This window comes from Pleurodeles waltl, chromosome 7 (assembly GCF_031143425.1).
Source record: "Pleurodeles waltl isolate 20211129_DDA chromosome 7, aPleWal1.hap1.20221129, whole genome shotgun sequence".
Classification (NCBI taxonomy): Eukaryota; Metazoa; Chordata; class Amphibia; order Caudata; family Salamandridae; genus Pleurodeles; species Pleurodeles waltl.
Window position 1 is genome coordinate 959,974,956 of NC_090446.1, and position 13,611 is coordinate 959,988,566.

At 44.5% G+C, this 13,611-nt stretch overlaps 1 long non-coding RNA gene across 1 annotated transcript in view; it reads right to left on the minus strand.

Moving 5' to 3' along the window:
• Nucleotides 1-1,039: 1,039 nt before the first annotated feature.
• Nucleotides 1,040-13,611, minus strand: part of LOC138245785 (uncharacterized) — a 96,700-nt gene continuing 84,128 nt past the window's right edge. Inside the window, exons 2-3 of the long non-coding RNA XR_011194169.1 lie at nucleotides 2,272-2,589; nucleotides 1,040-1,450 (exon numbers count right to left, since the gene is read on the minus strand). This is a non-coding gene — a long non-coding RNA (uncharacterized lncRNA). The remainder of the gene's footprint in view (nucleotides 1,451-2,271; nucleotides 2,590-13,611) is intronic.

A 13,611-nucleotide genomic window follows, 5' to 3' on the forward strand; every position in this document is an offset into this window, starting at 1 on the left:
TAGGTAAATTCATAAACATATAACAAGGGGCCAGATGTATCAAGCTCCCGGTTTGCATTTCTTAAATAGCGAATTTTAAGAAATCGCTATTTTAGAAATGCAAAATGGGATGTATGAAACTGCGAGTCGGTAAGAACGATTTCATAAAATTCGGAAAAACAGTTTGCGAGGTGCAAATACCGAATCGCCAAAAATAGCGAATCAGTATTTGCAAATCGCAGATTGTGAAAACTGCAAACCAGAGCAGCCTGATGACATTACAACCAGGAAGTGAGTCACCCCATGCTGTTACCAGAAGCCACACCCACAGGAGCAGGCAGAGAGACACAGCCCAGCACCAGGGAGGCAGCCTTGTGAGCCAGCCAGGACCAAACAGGAACATGGCCCCTGATGGGAACGTGAAGGAGAAAGGTGACAGGAAGCGCAAGCTCACATTCAGTGAGCAGGAATTGGAGGTGCTCACTGAGGAGGTGGTCAGGAACCACGACAAACGTTTTGGGAAGAACTCAATCCAGGTGCCTGAAAGTAAGAAGAGGAAACTGTGGTCAGACATCCAGACCAAAATATGCGCAGTGGGTGTTGCGCAGCACTCTGTTGAGGGGATACGCAAGCGATGGGTCGACTTGCATTCCTGTGCCAAAGAGAGGGTAGCCAGCAGGCTAAAAAAGGCAGGGAGCACCAGAGGAGGACCACCCACCCAGACACCGTCCACACCAATGGAAGACATGGTGGAGTCGACACTACTTCCTGAAGCTGTCAGTGGTGTCACTGACATTGACACCTCAGGCACACCCAGCAAAGGTTCGGGCAGAAATGATGTGTTTCCCCATATGTGCATGTACAAATGCCCCTTAGAAAATAGCTATTGGCAATATGCAGTGTGATAAGTAGTCCATGCCACATCTTACATACAACACAACAATGCCTTATGGGAGTGGGAGTCCACACCCCTAAAGTGCAAATACCACATAAATAGCAAGATAGTGTCAAGCCAAATAGAGAAACAACACAAAAGACTCTTAGTGATACTTTTCCCGTGTACATTTAATACTATTATGCAACTATTGGTGTAATAAACAAAAATGACATGCTGCACATTGTTGTTGTAGATGTTCCAGGCCCTGACGCAGCAGAAGGTGGAAGTGTGGGGAATAGCGAAACACAGCCACAGTCCGACTCAAACACCAGTGAGTCCTTCATTAATGCACCAACTAGACGCAGGGCAAGAGTGCTACCTCTCCCAGAGAGTAACCTGGACTCTGATGAAATGCCGGATGAAGAACCCACACCACACCCAGAGGCTAGAATCACAGTAAGACAGCAATCCCTGCCCCAGTGTCTGTCCACTCCCCTCAGGAGGCATCACAAAGCAGGCAGACAGGGCACTGAGGAAGGTGGGGGCCCATCACTCTTTGGCGGCCTTGAAGCTTCCATGCTGAAAGTGCAGCGCCTGCAATGTAAACACGAGGTCAATGTGCAGGCAGTTGGTGTCAATCGATCATAACATGAGTGCAATGCACAGGCAGTTTGAGTCTCACAATGACAACATGGGAGTAATGCACAAGCTGTTAGAGTCTCTTAATGAAAACATGTGCAAGCTGCATGAGGGACAGCAAACAGCAACAGAAAACACAAAGGAGATGAAAAACGCCATTAGGGAACTCTGCACTGGGAGTCAGCAGGAGTGTGTCAGCCACTATAGGCGCCATCACCAATTGATGGGCAGGTTGGATGGGTTCTTCAGATCTGTCAATCAGCTCTCTACCTCAACTGCCTTGATATTACAACATGCTGTGGGCATACAAGTGGAGATGGAGCATTGCAGTCAGGACGTTGCACAAGGATTGGTGCAAATAACCAATGTTTTGAAGACAATGCAGACAGCACGGAGTGCTACAAACAGCGAACTGGGTGGTGGGTATAGTGAGGAGCTCTCTAGCCTCAGCAGTCTCACAACCCCTGTGATGGATCCTAGGCATCGCAGTACCAGACACAGTACTGTCTTCGAACCCGCTACAAGAGGTGCCACCGAAGCCACTGAGCACTCAAGTGGAGTGCGTTGACATAGGAAGTAATGATGAGGGGTACCGGGTATTAGCTTAACATGTAGCAAAACAGTTATACTATGATGCAAATAGTGTGACACTGTTACTCGCACCTGTTTGTGTATAGTGCATAGCTATGCCCTAATCACACATATATTACCCAAAGTCAAGGCAACAAAGATGCTATCTACAGCAATATATATAATAGACGTGGTATTGTCATTACTTATATCAGAAATGGTTGCGTGTGATGTCCGCACGTCTTTGTCTGCCCTCTGCTGCACTGCTTCTGTCTACTAGGTGAAGGGGTGTCAAGGGATCACCATCCTCATCTGAGTCCAGCTCGGTGGGCTCCACAGGTATGCCCCTCATTGAGGCAATGTTGTGCAACACAGCACATGTAGCCACGATTTTGCATGTTGTTTCAGGGCTGCGCTCTGTAGCAGGCCGAAGGTCCTCTCTAGCATTATACCTCCTTTCTGCTGCCGTTGCAGGATTCAGATAGGGAATCCGTTGAATGACCGCACGGCACAGGCACTGTCTCCTGGAATGACAGGAGAGTAACATGAGTACTTGTTATACGTGACATCACATTTACATCAATGCGACATTGTCAACTATTACATTACCCAATGGATATCCTTCGCCAAACTCCCCAGCTAGTAGTCTCATGTAAATTCCACTGTGCCGAAAGATATAGGAGTCATGTGTGCTACCTGAATATCTGGCCACGAGATCGGTTATAATGTTGGAGGCATTGCTAATTTCTTGTATGTTCATGGAAGGTGAATCTTCACGGTTCCGATAAACATACTCTGTGGCCGATGGTGGACAGATAGCTTCATGTGTCCCACTGATGGCACCTATTACATGTGGTAATCGGGCAATCTGGTAGAAATCAAATTTTGTCTGCTGTAATTCCTGTGGGGTGTTGGGGAACCTTATGTGCTGTTGAATTTTGCTCAGCATGGCATTGAGAAATGCATTGACAAATCATGGCAGAGCACTCTGTGAGACCCCTCCAGCTGCTGCTATAACCTCATGATAGCTCCCTGAGGCTAATAGGTGCAGGGAGCATAATACCTGCACATGGGTGGGTATACTATTGGTCCTCTGTGTGGTGCGCTGCAGTATGGGTTGTAGATCAGCTATCAGGTCAAGTATCATGGCTGAGCTTAACCTGTACTTCTCATATATCTTGTCCTCTGTCTGGTCAAAAAGGGTAATGGGCACTCTAAAAATGCAGTTCTGTCTCCTCCTCCCTCTCCTCAAACCTGCCAGGATCCTCATCCTCCTTGCCATGACATAGAGTGCAGCCGCTGTGGAAAAGAGGCTGAGTCATTCTGGGCCTCTTTATATAGATTGCACCTGGTTACCACCTGATTTCACTTCTTGGTAAATTGCATGTGCAAAAGGCCATTCTGGAAATAATCACTATTTGCGAATTGTTGATGCATTGCATTGTGAGACTGAATTTGCGGTCGCATTCTGCGTATTGCAATAGCGACATGATTTTGCGGATTGCAACCTGCGAATCTCAAATCCAGTTCGTGATTTGTGATACGCAGATTGCGATTCGCAAAATCATGTCACTATTTGCGATACACAGAATGCGACCCGCAAATTCATGTCGCAGTCGCAAGGAATCACTATTTAAGAGATTCCTTATATTTGCACTGCGAATGCCTTTCATACATCATCAAAGGCATTTTTGCATTTGCAAACGGCCGAATTTTGAGATTTGCACTGTTTGGAAATGCAAAAAAGTTTGATACATCTGGCCCCACATCTCTGTACCATCCCATGAGTAATGGTTTGGTAGAAAGGTGCAATTGAGTAATCAAGTATAACATATAGCTGTCATTGGTGAATGGGTTGGAGTTGAAAAAAAGTTGGACGATCTAGTGTGGACATTGCATGGCCTCCCCATGCGTTTCCAGGGATGTCACCTTTTTGCATTCTCAAAGGAAGGGGCTCAGCAAATAAATTGGTATGGCCATGGATGAATGGCTTAGAAGTGTTGGTGGAAAAAAGGGGAGTGGAAGGAAAACGAGCGGATGGGCAAAGGAGACTTCTCTGAGATAAATGTTCGGAACATGGGAGTCAAGGAGGGAGATTGGGTCAGGATTAGATTACCTGGAACAATTACCAACGGAAATTCGAAATTTTCAGATCCCAAGAAAGTGGTGTGTGAAGGAGTGTGAGGTCAGACTGGTGTATTGTATTTGGTGGAATAAAGAGATGTTGGACATACAAAGAGGACCAGAGGTCAAACCTGGAATAGTAAATTCTGATACGCAGGAAAAGCAGTGTGGTTCTGAGGACCAGAACTGAGTGTGCACAAGAACACCAGAGGAAAGGTAACCATCTGTGTGGTCGCAAGTCTATGTAATGTGAAGATTTTATCATACAGAAATATTGTTCACAATTTTAATTGTTCGAGAGAATCCATTGTGACAATTATGGTTGTTCTGCATAAAGTAGAGTAATACTGTAAAAAAGAAATTATCAGCACTTAATATTGGAAAGAGAATTATCAGCATTGTTATTGTAAAGGGGAAAGATGTGTTGGGTTTGGCTGGTAGTGCGAGGGTGGAACATTGAGGGTTGGAAAGGAATGTGGAACACCGGGGTGGAATGTGGATTTTTGAAAGGCAGTAATTGCTTCCAGCTTGTTGCCCTACTGGCTGTATTGTACCATGTTCTGAGTAAAATATTACCTTGTGAACTCCTTGGTTCCTGTGATTCTTTGACGAAGCCCCTCTATTCATACCCTTGGAATCAAAAAGTATATTGCACTCTATTTTTGTATTGCTCAGAGATTTACAGCACATCTTTGGCCAAGCATCTCTCACAGCATCTAAAAATAAAATGTATCTGATTGGCAAAGAACTGAAATATATCCAATCTGCTGGGAGCCCCTAGTTTGTACATACCATATCATTTGTAATGGTATAATATTACCTTCCTACCAATAGTAATACCACTCATAGGCACACAAGTTTAATCATACAGCCCTATTAAAGTATCCAACAGGAGGTTTTACTATCAGCTGTCACCACAGATATATGTGGTGTTGAGAATACACCACTGGGCCTTGCAGTGCAGCAGTAACGGCACAGACACCATACTTGTGGTTATGGCTCAAGTAGTGCCCAGTTGCTCATGCCCAGGAGCTAAAGCTTTTTATACTGCAGGGTGTCACCCTGGACTAAACCATAGTATCATCAACTATTGGGGTGGAAACAAAAACAATCCTTGTCACGTATGCTGAACACTACAATATACATTTGCCAGTTAAAGACCAACTGAACATCTTAAAGCAAGCATTTGCAATGCAAAAGGTCTAGCAAATTTTGAACAAGTTAATTGTAATCTTTTGACAACAGCGCCCACAAGCAAAAACAGAAAAAACATGAGTGGAAATTAAGAAAAGACGACGTAACAAAATAAAATAAAGTTAGCTTTAAAAAAACTTTGCAATTTTGTTTGTACTGCTAGGGATGGTGTTGCCAGTCACAAGCCTTCTTTTTGTGGTTCACTGGAAGTTAGAAGAAAATAGTACCTCGATCACATTGGGAGCAGCGGATGGCCAGTAATTAGATTGAAATCAATTAGTGCTTGATCCCTGCTCCATGCAGAGGAACGGAAATGATGCCAGACATGCCTTGATGAATTATGGGGCTGTAAAGAAGAGTGCCACACAAACCAACAAATGGTGAGCAACAGGCGGGCTCCAAGCTCAACAGAGTCTTGAATGTGAGACGTATGTGCAAGTACATGCACTCGCAGACTCGACCCTAAAAATAGCCTTTATTAACTGGGAAGAGCCCTCTGTGGTACCACTCACTAAAAACACAACTTAAAGCAAGGGTGTAGGAGACACTAAACTTCTGGAGAGGTTGGGGGGGTAAAGGACAACTCTGGGGAGAGACAGGTTTGGGGTCTGGTTTGACTCAAAGAGCTGAGCCATCAAAGATGTAAATCAGGCAACAAATGTCATAATAAATATGGTAAAGACTAGGAGGTCTGTTCACTAACTGTGTTTTGTAGCATGTTAGTAGCACTACAGTTGCGCTACTAATGTGCTACAAAATGTTATTCACTAACTTATATGCAGTTCCATGCTAGACAGTAAGCCCATTGCTATTCACAAACTGCACTTCTAATGTTGCTACAGCCATAAAGACCCAATACACTTGTAAATGTACAACAGATCAACCTGGGGTAAGTCCAGAACCACACATGGCCAACTACTGGTACTGCAACACCCTCCTAAAGAAAATAATGGAGGCAGGTTGTTAAAAACAAATTACCTTATAGCAACTCCTGTTAAGTTATATTAGCTTTAACGTTTTAGAAGTATAAATACATCTAATTAAATTTTAAAATATATACAAATAAAATGTAAATACTAATGTATTAAAACGTATTAACCCTTATTACATTTTAACCTATTTTTTAAATAATAAATATATATATACATTTCATACTTTAGGTGGGATTTTTGATTCCGTCTGAAAAAAAAACCAATTGAATTAATTTTTTTATATTAGAAATGTATATGAAAAATTAAGTCAATTTGAAAATTATTTAACATTAAAATTACATTATTGATGTAACATTATGTTTAATATTCTTTGGAGCGTGTCCCTATAATATACCATAGGGAGATCGCCACCCCTGTTGCATTCAGTTAGTGTTACTATGTGGGAAAGCTCAATAAATACACATCACACCTTAAATCAAACTGACATTATACACACATGAACTAGATGATTTATAGATGTGCTTTTCTGTTTAGAATGTTTCCACAGATACTGTGTATCCTTGAAAAGTTGTAACCTAAGAAGCAAACTCTGTGAGTGCTCCGAGACATCGGTGAGTTTTTGCTAATTAGTTGTAGATATTGAGGTTTTGAGCCTGTCCTAAAATCAGACTTTCTCAAGTCAGCAGATTCAGCAGTAGCAATACCTTAAAATAGCATTTCCTACCTTCCTTCACTCACCTGGCTTCACAAACAGAAAGATTTTATGAGATGCTCACTCATTACAATTAAATAATGAACAAAACAAAGATGTCATTGAGCCCCGACAGAGTTTTCTCCGCAGGTTACAGCACTTTAGAGAGACTTAGGCAATGTGCAGCTTGGCTTTAGAGAGACATGTTCTGTCTGCCACTGTTTGATCTTCAGTTTCCACTTGACAGTCTGAGGCAGTGCTTGAAATGGAAAAATAGAAGTGCAGGCACTCTGTACCAGAGTACCTGCTTATTTCTGAGAAGTGTCGGTACTCTCCAATTAAAAGTATTAAGTTTTTCGCAAGAAGTGCAGGTACTCTCCCTCTAAAGATAAAAAAGTGCCGGTACTCCGTACCAAAAACCGGCCCATTTAAAGCATTGATCTGATGGATACTGTCCCCTCGTGCCCCCACTCCATTCAAGGGCGGGGGTATGTGAGAATAAATACTCCCTATCTCCGACCATTCTTACGTAATGCAGCAAAGCTGAGATATGTAAAGCTGAGGCAGACTCCAGTCTGCGAATAAACACTTTGCTCTCAGGCTCCTAAGGCCCTGTCTGCTAGCTTAACCAAATTTATGTTGCTTTTTGTAGTGCTGTAGTATTTGCTTTCTAACTACCAAGTGATATATTTGTCTGAATTTTATTAAAACCAACTCATAATATCAGTCGTGACTGGCGACTGGGAAAAGTGGTGGGGCGGGGTGAACAAAACAAAGATAAAAAATAAAAAAACTTACCTCAAGCGCACCACCGCACCGCAGCTTTCTGCCGCACTGCAGGCACAGGATCCCAGCCTTCCCTACAGCCAATCATGAAGCAGCTCAGAGCAGCGTTATGATTGGCTGGAGCACCCTGGCTGGGTGCTCCAAGGTAGACTGGAAGCCTGGGCCTGCTCTCTCCAACCCGGCAACACAGTACCGGGCTAGAGAGAGCACAGTGCGAATGTGTGTTTGGCCTGCCTGAGATGGCTGGCCAAACATAAATGTACACTGAAGGGAGTGCTCTGTGCACTCCCCTCATGGCTTTCACCTCCCCCCCCCTTGGGCCCGCCCCTTTAAAAATAAAACAATTTATTTTTAAAGGTTTTCAGCTGCTGCTGGCGACGGGGTGGGGTGGGGGGGTGCTCCTCCGCCATAGCAGAGGAGCTGCCCCTGCATGTGAATGTTCTATATTGTATTGTGCGGGTGTACCTGTAACCGAATATGAACTGGCAATGACCTGGGTGAGTTTGGTAAAACTTTAAATAAAGTTGTTTAAAAAAACACACCAAGAGGCAGGTCATATGTACAAAATAATATAAGGAGCTAAGAAGATAAGAAACTTACGAGGGGCCAGGAATTCCTAACTGTTAAAATGGTGATATTTGCAGAAGATTGAAGCCACTAAATCAAGAAAGATGTAGAGGCAATTAATTCAGAACGATAAGCATGGGGTGGAACACACAGGAGCGTGGGTGTGAATGAAGCATTCCTGAACACACTGGGAATACTCACCATTTGTTACAAGAGTTTGGCAAGACAGTTTTACTAATCAGAAAAGGCATTAAGTGGCCAGTAAGTAAGGCAGATAAAAACAGCGTGTGCAATTAATGGCCTACATGCTAAACAATATGGCTTACCAGGAGAACGAAAGTTGCTAAACAGACCATCCAGTAGTCCAGGAAAGTGTTAATCTCAGGCATACATAAGGCAATATATAAGGCCCCAAGCAAGAACACATATAGGTCAAAAAATCCGTGAATGGTTTTCACCTCAGCATTTTCCCATCCGACAACACTGATTAATCCTTTTATGTGTCCTTAGTGCTAAGCCACATTACACTGGACTGGTCCTAGTTTTTCCGCTTAATGCAGTTTGATTTATGTGTGTTCTTCCCTTTGTGAGAATAATTTCCACATGAATACACAGGGAATCATTGTGTAATTCACTCACTCACGGGTCTCAGGTGGCATTTAGAATGGTCTGTGTTTCCTTTTTACAAATTTAATAACTGGCCAATATCTTTGCAATAAACTCCTTTGAAAAAAGACAGCAAACGTCCAATAATGATTTGTTCTACTGCAAAAAAACACAATACCACAGTCTCGCTTTTTCTAAACTCCCCAATTAATTGATGTTCCTGTTACTCAATGTAAGGGTACTCAGTTTATTAACCTACGATGGATAAATGACTGAGCTGGCCTTTCCAGGATTCACACATATAAGCTGAAGGGATCTTTCACACACACACACTGATACAAAAGTAGCAGTGAACATTTAATTTGCTGCCATCTTTTCGAGTGTAAGTAAGAGCCTTCCACCTGTTCATTCAACCACCTCCTCCAACTAGACTGCACCATTTGAATTTATAGAAAAACAAACAGTAGTACAGCTTTTCGTATTAAAACGAAAGAGGAGCAGTGCATACAAATACTTCACCCAATGGCGTCAAAATACCTTGCGACGAATCAGGAATGCCATTTCTATCGCGCTAGAGGGCGCTACAATTCAACGCAATGGGCCCTGATGTTGGCTGGTGGAAGAGGGAGATAGAAATACACCTCTTTGGAAGAGGGAAAGTGTAGGCAGTACCGGAACGGAAAATGCTCAAATCCACAACCCTTATAACAATAGCTGCTTGCACACAACCCTTTGTGCAAGTAATGATAGGAGTATCGAGTCCCCCGTTTGATAGTTAATCTTCATTTAAACCCAGAAGAAAAATAAATAGTAAAAATAAACATATTATGCAGGGGCGGCTCCTCCGCTATGGCGGAGGAGTGTCACCGCCCCAACCCCCCGCCAGCAGCAGCAGCTGCAAACCTTTAAAAATAAAACAGTAATAAACTGAGTTTTTTATTGTTTTATTTTTAAAGGGACAGGGCTGTGGGGGGATGACAGCCATGGAAGGGAGTGCACAGAGCACTCCCCTCAGTGTGCATGTATGTTTGGTCAGCCGTCTCAGGCAGGCTAAGCACATGCACACTGTGCTCTCTCTAGCCCGGCACTGTGTTGCCGGGTTGGAGAGAGCAGGCCCAGGCTCCCAGTCTGCCTTTGAGCGTCCAGCCAGGGCGCTCCAGCCAATCATAACGCTGCTCTGAGCAGCGTCATGATTGGCTGCAGGGCAGGCTGGGAGCCTGTGACTGCAGTGCGGCAGAGAGCGGCGGCGCGGCGGTGAGCTTAAGGTAAGTTTTTATTTTTTCATATTTTTTTAATCTTTGTTTTGTTCCCCCATCCCGCAACTTTTCCCAGTCTCCAGCTGCGACTGTTCACATATAAATACAGGCTCTACATCTTCTGGGACATAATAGCCACATTGTCCAACCTAGCTCTATGATTTACCCAGCCTTTGTCTGTGCTACCCCTGGGGTAGGATCTTCCCTAGCCTTCCGAAGACAGGAGCTGTCCAAAAGGGGTTTGTGGAATAATCTCAAGGTCAGAGGATGAGGTGCACATGCAGGGGAGGCTTTAGCGGTGGTGGTGCCCAGGGCGAGAATCTTTTTTGGCCATTACCTCCTTCTCCTCCTCGGATCCCCTCACTACCGCTGGGCAAAAGTGCAACCACATCTCTCCATAGCCCCTCTCTCACATGCACTTCATTTGTTTTAAAGCGTAGGTATAGGCTGACCTATGAATCCACTCAGCTGGCCACAAAAAATACAGATCTTTTCTCTGCAGCAAGCATATTAACCTTCTGCACTACTTTATGGCGATTCAAAACTGTCACTAGACAAAACATCGATCTCTCTTTCTAGCTGGAACATTAATTACAAGAGTTATCTTGACATTGTTATTGCTGCCTGAAAGCTGGACGCAGAAGGAATCCTGCACCAGATGTTTAAAAATCAAAAGTTATTACTCGAACAGAGTGCCCGCCCCCCATCACTGGTCAGTGCACCCTCTCCAAGTCGCTGCCCAGTGCGGCCACACCAGGCGCAACCTCCTAAAGCCGGCCCTGTGCACGTGTGTCCCTCTTCGCATACGTGTGAAAGAGTATCCATACCCTGGCGTAGGTCGGTAAAGTATCGCTAAGCATTGTAGTAAGTTGTTAATTTCTTGGATAGTCGCCACCTTAGGCCACCAAAGTTTGATGGTGGACAGAGATGGGCCCTTCAATCATTGGGCAGTCGGGCTGCTTAGAGTAAGTGACTCAGTAGCCGGCTGGAGGGGGATGACAGGGGACACCAACACTCGTCGCCCATCAAACCCAGGAGAACAGCCTGGGCTGTCTTCTGTACTGTGATGTCAGTTATGTACTTAGTAGCCTCTAGCACCTGGTACCAGAATAGTTGAATCCGTGGGCAATCCCATCACACGTGCATGTAAGTTCCCTTCCCTCCACATCCCCACTAACAATTGTCCCAGCCAGGGCCTTAAGTGAGATGAAAAACTGGGGGATCTCTTAAAGGGGCGTGGTCGTTATAACTGAGAGCGTGGTTTTAAAACACATAAGCTAAAAATGTATGCTTAGCATAGTGTGCTGCCTAAATGGAACCTCCAAAAACAGTCCCCTTCTTGCAGACTGAGGCATATTCTAGTTCTGATAAAAGTCAGTGGACCACTTTGGGCCATTTACCAGTAAGAGCTGGCACATGTTGACATAGTGCTAGGGTGCAGGGTCATAAGTTCGCTGTTTTACCCAAGATTTGGTTTATATCTTTTCCTTAAAAGGGATAACGAAGTGTTTTATAAGGAGGTACTATGCACAATCTCCAACCTCACCTTCTGAGTCAGAGTATTGTAAGGTAGTAGGATAACTTTACTCTGATTAATTTAGCTGCAGAGGATGTGTCTTACAAGCCTTGTTTGCATTAAATTGTTCTTCTCTCTCCACTTCCCGATCTGTATGATGTGTTTCTTCTGGGCATTTATTAAGAGCAATGTGAGAAGTGTTCAGCCGTTGGCAGGTGCTGCAACAAAACATTCAATGAACACTATATAATGTAAAAACATTAAAATTACAAGCCTTACTAAGGCCAGCACAGATGTGGTATGGTGGTGATGCCACCAGTTGGTAGCGTCTTTCGAAGCCATCAATGTTGTTCGGGCCTAGAATTGACACTAATTACATTAATAATGAGCCTGGGACTTTCAGTGACCAGAGTAGGTCATTTCAGAGTACACATCCTGTGTACAGTAAAATCTGAACTCACAACATCGATCCCTTTGTTCTGTTGGGATTAATAAACATAGGTGCATATTTATACTCTGTTTTCACCGAATTCGGCGCAAACCTTACACCATATTTATACTATGATGCCTGACCCGTGAACGTCAAAATTCCTCTGTGTGCGTCATTTTCTGGATGCGGGAAACCGCCTTGCGTAAATGACATGCAAGGTAGGCGTTCCCGTCCAAAAAATGACTATGTCATACGTTATATTCCCATGTCATTTTGACGCACAGGAGGGGACAGGCCTTAAAAAATGGCACCCAGCCTGATGTGCGCCGTTTTTTAACGCCTGGGTGAGGGCAGGTGTTAAGGGACCTGTGGGCTCATTTTCATGGTATCTGACCATGGAAGCAGTCCAGATGGTGCCCTCCGCTGCCCCCCGGGGACCCACTGCCACCCCCACCCACCCCTGGAGGACACCCACGGATGGGGGACCCATCCCAGGTAAGTTGAGGTAAACATTTAAAAAACTAAATGTAAGTGTCATAGGGGGGCCTAACTTGGGCCCTCCTACATGCCACTGTGTCCAATGGCCATGCCCAGGGGACAGAATTCCCCTGGGCATGGCCATTGGGCGGGGGGGCATGACTCCTGTCTTTGCTAAGACAGAGGCCATTTCAATGCGGGTTGTGCATCAAAAAATGGCGCAAGTCCGGTTAGAGCCATGATTTTTGACTCTAGCCTGACTTGCACCATTTTTTGACGCACAACCCCCATTTTCCCCTACGCCGGCACTGCCTGGTTGGAGTCATTTGTTTTTACTCTGACCAGCCCGCAGTGCCGGCTAACGTCAATCCATAAATAAGGCACCCGCCTGGCAGTAATTTTTTTTACGCAAACCAGCGCCTGTGCTGGTTTGCGTCAAAAAGTATAAATATGGGCCCAATTGCTTACCAGTAATCGCCATTACCGTAAATTGTAGTCCTGCTCGTTTCAGTCCTTACTGCTTGAAGAATGGCCCTCCTTTGAGGCAACCTTTTACCCATGCTCCATAAGATATTGATGGTTCTTTATATAGCCATACTTTACTTTATGTCATAACACCTACATATAAGGACCAAGTGATGGTTCATTACATAAGCCCTCATTACAACCTTGGCAGTCGGTGATAAAGCGGTGGTAATACCACCAACAGGCCGGCGGTAAATAAAATGGATTTATGACCACCACGGAAACTGCCAACACAGACAGTCACTTTAACACACTGACTGTCACGGCAGTAGCAACAAGCACCGCAGCGGTAACCGCCAACAGCCAGGCGGAAGACAAGGTTCCGCCAACTGTATTATGAGACACCAATCCGCCCCCTTTTCCGGGGCTGTACCAACGCCATCAAAAGCACGGCGGAAACAGTACACAGAAGGAAAATGACTCACCTCTGGACACTCAAGGA